This window comes from Carya illinoinensis, chromosome 6 (genome assembly GCF_018687715.1).
Source record: "Carya illinoinensis cultivar Pawnee chromosome 6, C.illinoinensisPawnee_v1, whole genome shotgun sequence".
Classification (NCBI taxonomy): Eukaryota; Viridiplantae; Streptophyta; class Magnoliopsida; order Fagales; family Juglandaceae; genus Carya; species Carya illinoinensis.
Genome location: NC_056757.1, coordinates 11,931,218 through 11,940,189, shown reverse-complemented (window position 1 = coordinate 11,940,189; position 8,972 = coordinate 11,931,218).

Here is an 8,972-nt window from a genome sequence, read left to right as displayed (position 1 = left end):
GGTTTCAGTTTCAACCAAACTTTTGGGGTTTCAATTGGATTCCAGCCATTTAGGGTTTCACTAGGGTTGAAACTCTCTTTGATCTGGCTCAATTTGGTTGATCAGATGAAAAAATATTTTTCTTAGGTGGCATGATCTCATACCTTGATTTCCTTCACAAATCCATCTAATAAATCCTCTTTGTGCCAAGTGTCTAATACTATTCACTATGTGTGGCTAAGATCTTGCCAAGTGTCCAAATAAAACTTCTCTAACCTAATTTGGACATTCTATACTATGATTTTGAAAACACTGCACTTATTACACTTATCGAGGTTACTATTCACTCCAAAAAAATGTATAATAAACTTAGTAATAAAAAATACTAAATATTCCTATTAACCTACAGTGAAAATCGTTTACCAAAACTCAACTCCAAAGTGCCCTTAAAAATAATTTCACAATTTCGAATAGGCATTTCCTCCGAAATTATGAAAATGGGTTATTGCGCCATATAATCCTGAATATTCAACTACCTCATAGCATATTATGACAGTTCTAACTACCTCAAACAGTTAAAATCTCATTTATGGCCCCACAGTGAGTGACAATACTGACTATGTTGACAGACTAAAACCTTTGCGATTAGTCGATTTGTAAAAACTTATGGAATTTTCACGAAATTCATAAAGTCTATAGAAATTCCACCATTGAATTTCTAGCAGGCTGTTATAGACTAAGCCTCACAACCCCAAAATTCAAGAGTTCTTTAATAATTTTCTCTATCTCAGCTTTTTGATAGAATGAATATCGATAGGGCCTAACACTGACAGGAGAAGCCTCCTGTTTTAAATGGATTTGATGATCATGTGACCTATGGGGAGTTAACCCTGTAGGTTCTGAAAAAACATCTTCGTACATCTGTAACAACTGATACACTTGTTGATCATGTAAGGAAGGAGGTTTGGTTATACTACAATCAACCAACTGTAAAAATAAGCCCTTTCCACCATAACCAGGAGCCTTAAGGAATTCTGAATCATCATTCAAGTTAGCCTGAGAAGTTGTCAAGCCTTGAAAACAAATATGCTTCCCTTCGTATTGGAACTGCATTTGTAGGTTACCAAAGTCCCATAAGACAAGTCCAAGTGATGACAACCATTACACACCCAAGACAGCATCATAGCCCTGTAGAGACAAAGTGAAAAAATCCACCAGAAAAGGTGGCACTTCAGCATACATGCTTTTAGTTTCAAGGACTTGACAATTGGCTACTTTAACTTGTAGAGATTGTTGCAGTTGCAATACCAAGTTGCACCTAGATGCCATGTTAGTATCCTCAAAATTGTGAGTACTGCCAGTGTCAACTAAAATCGCCACTCTTATCCTTCCCAACTGACCCACCAATCTCATGGTCCAAGGACCTAAAGCCCCTATAATCGTATGTAATGAAATAGAAGCTATCTCAGCCTCATCTTCAATCTCCATAGCTGTAACTTCACCCCCTAAATCAGTGCCAACCTCATTTCCCACATCTGCAATAAACTTCATCCCTTCCAACAAAAACAATTTTGGCTTGAGGCATCTATGGCCTTGACGCCATTTCTCATCACAAAAGTAACAAAGGCTTTTTCTATGCCTCTCTTGCATTTGAGAATCATAGAGTTTTTGAAAAGGAACTTTGGCTATAAAGGCTATGATTTTGGTGTTCCTAAAATAGAAGTAGTTTATCCAGATTTTAACAAACTAGACTCTAGACTAAATTTACTAGAATCAGTAAATGACCCCTCCAAAACTTTCTAAGGCTTAAGACATATTGTTCTTGAATTTTAACCAAGCCAAATGCATCATTTAGAGATATACGTTTAAGTAATTTCACAGGAAATCTAATATCATCACGCAGACCACTTTAAAAACAACTAACTTTGTTTTTCTCAGAGATATCTCAAATTCTATTTGAAAGAATCTCCAATTCTGCCTTATACTCAGTTATTGTACTAACCTGTTTTAAGTGAGTTAGATTCTCCATAGGATCCTCATAAGGAGAAGAGCCAAATTGAATTTGAAGAGCTAGAACAAAGTTCTCCCATGAATGAAATGGTCTTGCCTCACTCACATCCTCAAACCAATTCAATGCGATCTCATCCAAAAGAAAAGAAGCAACAAAGATATGCTGAATTGGAGGAACCTGATGATACAAAAAATACTGATTAGCATGAGAAATCAATGCCGAATGATTGCCACCAGAAAATTGAGGAAATTCAAGCTTAATTCCTTTAATAAAGCCTCTATCATAACCCTCACAATGAGGAACCTCCCCTGAACCTTCATTCAAATCAACATTGTACTGCACAACTGGAGGTTCATTAAGCTCACCAGAAACATTACAAGAAATTTGTGAAATCTGTTTTAACAATTCATGAAACTTCTTGTCTTGTGCTTCTCGATCAATCTTCGCAGCTTCATGTTGCTACAATAACAATCCAAGTGCATCCTTGATCTATTTTTGTTATCAATATTGTTGTTGCCACAAGTGATTCATTGAATCAACTATCTGTGCATAAGAACATGTTCCTTCTGCCATGGCTGACTGATACCAATTGTTATGGACCCAAACTGACTGCTTCAAGAAAGTCACCCTCCAGAATTTAAGGTTACAGAGAACAAGATGGAAATCGAGAGAGCAGAAGATAGAAGGAGTTGATTGAATTCTCGTTGAAGACCTTTTCCCTCCAACTAACTGTATTTATACTGAATGTATTACAAACGCTGCATTTTATGACTTAACAAAGCTTACTTCATTATTAAAGAACACAACAACGGTGTAGACTTATTAGAAAAGGAGATATAAACCAACATTGTTCCATTAAAACACAAACAACTAAATGCATACTAAAAACGACCACGTATCAACTCCCCTTCACAACTAACCACTACCAACGACCTTTCCTTATCAAGACCATCTACCAAAACTCTGCACCTTGCCCACCTACACACTTCCACTCCAACACCTTCACAATAATCAAACATACTAATGTTTTGCAAATAATATTTTTTTATTGGTAATGTTCCGCAAATAATATTAAAAACTATATCTACTCTACTCTAATTGGAAGTATGGTTTTTATACCCTGAAATCAAGGATATATGTATCAGTTTCAAGACATGTGTGGTGGCTTTGTAAAACTAAAAAACCGAAATCCATGCAGCATGATATAAGACTAGTTTTGTTGCAGCATGTTATAAGACCAGTTGAAAACGGTTGACTCTATTGTTGATGGCTAATGCGATTTTGGCAATCCGACAATGTGGCTAAAGTCTAATCAAATCCATTAAAAGGCAGTACTTAAGGCATTCAAACTCTGAATTTTCTGAGGTGTATAGACTTTCCTTGAGCAAATAGTAAATAAATGCCTAAATTGTGTCTACAGATTATGGTACTTGATCTTCCCTATCATCAAATCATAATTAGTAATAAACAGAAACTTGGGATGATGGGCACAATGCTTGAACAAGTCGGTGATTTTGGCAACTCAAGTTCATAAGTGGTATATTCCCTTAATAGCAATGCCCATCATATCTGCCTAGATTATTATCCATCAGAGAAGCAGGCAACTAATCAAATCATGCTTTAAACAGAGTGACAACTTTTATGAACAATTGTCTCACCATTACAATTCTAAGAAAATTCAATGGTAAGAAGGTTTGGCATGGGACCCATCATTTCATTAATTTGAGAGGCCAAAGATGTAGATGCTACGGATGGCTAAGAAATTAAAATACTAGATAAACATTAGTTTTGCATAGGACCCATCATTGTTTGTATCACTCATTAATGATTCATATGCTTGGATGCTGAAACACTATGCGCCCAGTATATATAATGTTAAATGGAGGGGTGCCCACGTGGGGCAGACCCCTCCTTTAGTCTGTCTAACGCATGGCTTAATGCCATGCGTTTCTGCCAATTAAATGGCAGATTAAGGCTGGCCTTTAAGGCCAACCGTGTAGGGGGGCTATATATAGCCCCCCCTTTTTTTGATTCTTGGTAATCATCTAAATTAGTAAAAAACTCTCTTTCTTTTGTTCTCTCTTAAAATAGTATTTAGGTTGTGGATTTGTTAAAGCGTTACTCTAGTTTTACACTACGTAGTACGCTTTACCACTAAGTGGAAACTCTTGAGATTTGTCGATCTGGAGAAACTTGTGGAGTAACTTTATAAATTGAGCTTGAGGTACTTTCCGCTGTGCTTTCTTACTTTGGTATCAGAGCTTTTATAATTGCTTCCAGTTTCTTTTTGGCATATGCATGTAAACTGTGATTTTTTATTATGTGATTCGCGCACATGTGGTGCTGCAGTGTTTTAAAAAAAAAGTTTTTTTTTTTGGCTGAGCTGTTGTGCAGCGGTGCTGCGCGCACCACCTGTGCGTGGAGGTGCAGCGCGCACCAAAGGGTGCTGCACTCACTACCCACACACGGTGGTGCAGTGCGCACCACCTCTGCATTCGGTGGTGTAGCACGCACCAAGGTGGGGGCACCATTTTGGTGCGGCAAGCACCGCCTCGGTGCTGCGTGCACCAGAGGGGTGCTGCCAGCACCACCTAGGTGCTTTGGTAATTTTTCGACGAACAGAGGCACCGGTAACCTCCTTAAATGGCGGCTGGAATTTGCTAGTTTTGGAGTTACTGTTCATGCAAACAGTAACTGCTGGAGGAAGAAGATGACTTAAGTCATCTGGTTTTTTGCATGGGCTTGGGCCCTTCGGCCTACTATGTTTTGGGTTTAAAAAGAAAAAAAAAAGGGCTGGGCTTCTCAGCCCAGTGTTTTTTCTGAAAGTTATGTTTTTTTTTTTAAACTGAAAAAAAAAAAAAAAAAAAAAAAAAAAAAAAAAAAAACATAAAGTGGCACAATGGGTTTTGAACCCAAGACCTCCTACTAAACTAAGGAGATGGGCGCACCAATGGGCAGCAAATATCCTTTGGTTTGGGTGGAGGTTTTAAATGTTTTTATAATAGTTTTTTTTATAAAAATAAAAATAAAAAATTTGGCATGATTTAATATATGCTTAGATATATTGTTATATTACATGTGATCTTTTATTTAATGTTTTAGATTAAATGTGATCACACGTGAATATTTGGTTATTTTCGTGCTATTTTTTTCCATAATGTTATATTACATCTGATCTTTTATTTAATTTTTAGATTAAATGTGATAACATGTATGTGTGTATTGAACATGTGGAAATATGATTATTTTATCATCTATGAATGTTTAGATATTAGTCTTTATTTCTTTTAGTGATAAAATAGAAAATCCCACTAAGTAGTCTTAGTTAGAATTGTCAGTGTGAATGATAGGTTAAAAGAATTGCAGTGACCCCAGTAAGAACTGTAAATGCACTGAATAGCCAAAAGACCATGGTGACCCCAGTAAGAACTATAAATGCACTGTATAGCCAAAAAGACTACAGTGGCCCCAGTAAGAACTGTAAATACACTGATGGAATAAGAAAAATGGACTATAATGGTCTCATATGAACTATCTTTGTAGACTGGCCCAACAGGTTGCTATAGTCTAGTTGTCTTTATAGACTAGCCCAATAGGTTGCTATGGTCTGGGTAGCTGTTCTTGTTAATTGGCCCAAAAGGTTACTGCAGTTTTAGTAGGTTATATCTTTACATGTGACTAGGCCTAGATGACTACTTAAGATAGTGGGAGTATGGTTGAGATTTATGATGACAAATTCTCCCATATTTATTTTTTAAAATTTGCGTGGGAATTGAGCAAGAAATCTAATAATTGGATATTGTGGCGCAAGAGATGATTCTGAAGCCTAGCGATTTTTCGATCTTGCGACATGTCTAAATTATTCTTTTTCTAACTTGAAAGGATGCGGCAGATTTTTTAGGTGTGTGAGTAATATCCCTTCTTTGCGTATTGTATTGAATTGGCATCCAAGAATATTGTTGCTGACTTAAACAAAGGGGAGAAATTAGATGGGGAAAACTATGACATATGGCATCGCAAGATCCAATATGTCTCAGATAAGTAAGAGGTCTTGGAGGCCTTATCTCACACCCTTACTATGCCCGAAGAAGGGAACTCGGAACAATACAAGATAGATCAACAAGCCTATACCCAATGGGTTAAGAAAAATTGGTGCACGCACATAATTATGTTAAGCAGCATGCACAATGATCTAATGTGTGAGTTCGAGGTCTATGACACTGTTCAAAGCATGTGGGAGGCTTTGAAGTTGAAGTTTGGTGGAACTTCAGCCACTAGGTTGCGTGGATTAACCATGAGGTTCGACTCCTAGAAGATGCGCTCTGACCACACGATGAAGCAACATCTTAGGGCTATGTCAACTATGATCTACGAACTTAGGTCGGCAGGAAACAACCTGACAGATGAACAGCAAGTACAGGTAGTGATAAGATCACTACCAAATTCTTGGGAGAATATGAGTCAGAACCTGACGCATAACGAAAATATCAAAAACTTTGATGATGTCTCGCGTCACTTGGAATTGGAGGCTGAGCGCCTAGAGGCTGCTAAGCCCAATCATACGGCCTATATGGCTAATGCTGGTTCCCGCAAGGCATCAAGGCCTAAGTGCAAGAAGTCCAAGAATGGAGTAGCTGCTGGACATATTAAAAAAGTGCCAGGAACTTCTCAGCGCACTAAAAGGGGCAAGCATGGGAAAAACAAGTCAAAATTAGAGTGCTTCAAATGCGGAAAGATTGGCCACTTCGCTCGTGACTTCACTGAGCCGAAGAAGGTACACTCTGACTTTTCTCGTGTTGTTTTTGTAACTAGCCATGTGATGGTTGCTGACTCCTATCCTTTGTGGACTGTTGATTCAGGAGCGACCGAGCACATAGCGCGAGATAGAGTCGGATTTGTGGAGTATCGCCGGATTCCAACTGGGAGCCGTGATATCCAGGTGGGGAATGGAGCTAGCATGGAGGTACTGGGACTTGGTACCTACAAGCTGGACTTGCGGGGTGGCCACACTCTTTTCCTCCACAATGTGCTATACGCTCCTGAGATCCGACGAAACTTACTTTCAGTTGTTACTCTATTAAAACTTAGTTTTCGGATTGTTTTTTAAAACAATTATATTTCCCTTCATTTGGGCCATTTGTTTTATGGCAATGCTTTTCTTCAAGATGGTTTTATGATATTGGATTTGGTTTATTCTAATATAAATGAATCTATTGCTTTTCTTTCTTCATCTATTGATAATTTGGATTCATACACATGGCATGCTAGGCTTGGCCATATAGGGCAAGATAGAATGACTCGATTAGCTAGAGAAGGCCTGATAGGCAATCTCGCTAAGGTCATCTTGCCCACGTGTGAACATTGTCTAATGGGAAAAGCTAAGAGAAAACCGTTTGGAAAAGCCACTAGGGCATCTTTTCCACTGCAATTAGTCCACTCAAACATCTGTGGTCTAATGAGTGTGAGGGCAAGACACGGAGGTGTCTACTTCATCACTTTTATAGATGATTTTTCACATTACGGTCATGTCTACTTAATCTCTCATAAGTCTGAAGCATTGGAATGTTTTAGGCGATATCTAAGAATGGTCGAGAATCAGTTAGATAAGAATTTAAAAACTGTAAGAACTGACCAAGGACAAGAATATCTCTCTGAGCAATTTAAAGGCTCTGTGATGAAAAAGGAATCAAAAGACAGTTAACGATGCCGAGTACGCCACAGCAAAATGGCGTGGCAGAAAGAAAAAATCGAACATTGCTCGAGATGGTTAAGTCAATGATGGCACAAGCAAACCTACCAATTTCTTTTTGGGGGGATGCACTTTTGACTACTGCCTACATTCTTAACCGAGTGCCTTCTAAATCAATAACTTCCACCCCATATGAACTATAGACTGGCGAGAAACCCAATTTGAGTAACTTGCGGCCATGGGGTTCAACGGGTTTTGTTCATGATCTTTCTCATAAGTATGGGAAATTAGGCCCTAGAGGGAAGAAGTGTATCTTTATAAGGTACTCAGAACACTCTAAAGGGTATGTGTTAATAGGTGAACAAACTGATGGAAGTGTAACTGAGATTGAATCACAAGATGTGGACTTCATTGAAAATGAATTTCCAAGTAGAGGTGAAGTTGATAGGAGTTTAGAACTTCATGAGATTGTGGAACAAGAGGAAAGTGCTCCAAGGAATTTAGTTTAGAATGAGGAAGAAATTCTTCATGTTCCTACAAATGATAAAAGGGACTTAAATCCGAGTGGGAGCACACCACTTGTCAATCAATCACAACAATCTCAGCCGCGTAGAAGCACATGTGAAAGCATTCCCCGTCGTCGTTTTGAGATTGAAGGGGAAGCTTTTATGGTAGCTTCGCATGATAATGATGAGCCTAAAAAAATTCATGAGGATCTCTCATCTTCTACTAAAGATGAGTGGATGAAAGCTTTTAATGATGAAATTGAGTCTATGAAGACTAACCAGGTCTGGGATCTGGTTGATCTACCAACAGGGCGTAAGACTATTGGGAACAAATGGGTTCTTAAAGTCAAACGCAAGTCAGATGGATCGATAGATAAGTACAAATCTCGCTTAGTGGCAAAAGGATATACCCAACAGGAGGGTATAGACTATGAGGAAACTTTTTCACCAGTGGTAAGGTTTGCTTCAATTCGCCTGATTCTAGCTATAGTAGCAAACATGGATTTGGAACTCTACCAAATGGATGTTAAGACAGCATTTCTCAATGGAGAACTAGATAAGGAGATCTATATGGATCAACCAACGTGTTTTGTGGTCAAAGGTCAAGAGCGCAAAATGTGCGAGCGCAAAATGTGCAAGCTCAAACGATCAATATATGGCCTAAAACAATCATCTAGGCAATGGTACCTCAGATTCCATCAAGCCATTCTTTCGAATGGGTTACGATGATCACAGAGGACCATTGTGTCTATGTCAAAAGTTCCAAGAAGAGTTTCATTATGTTGTC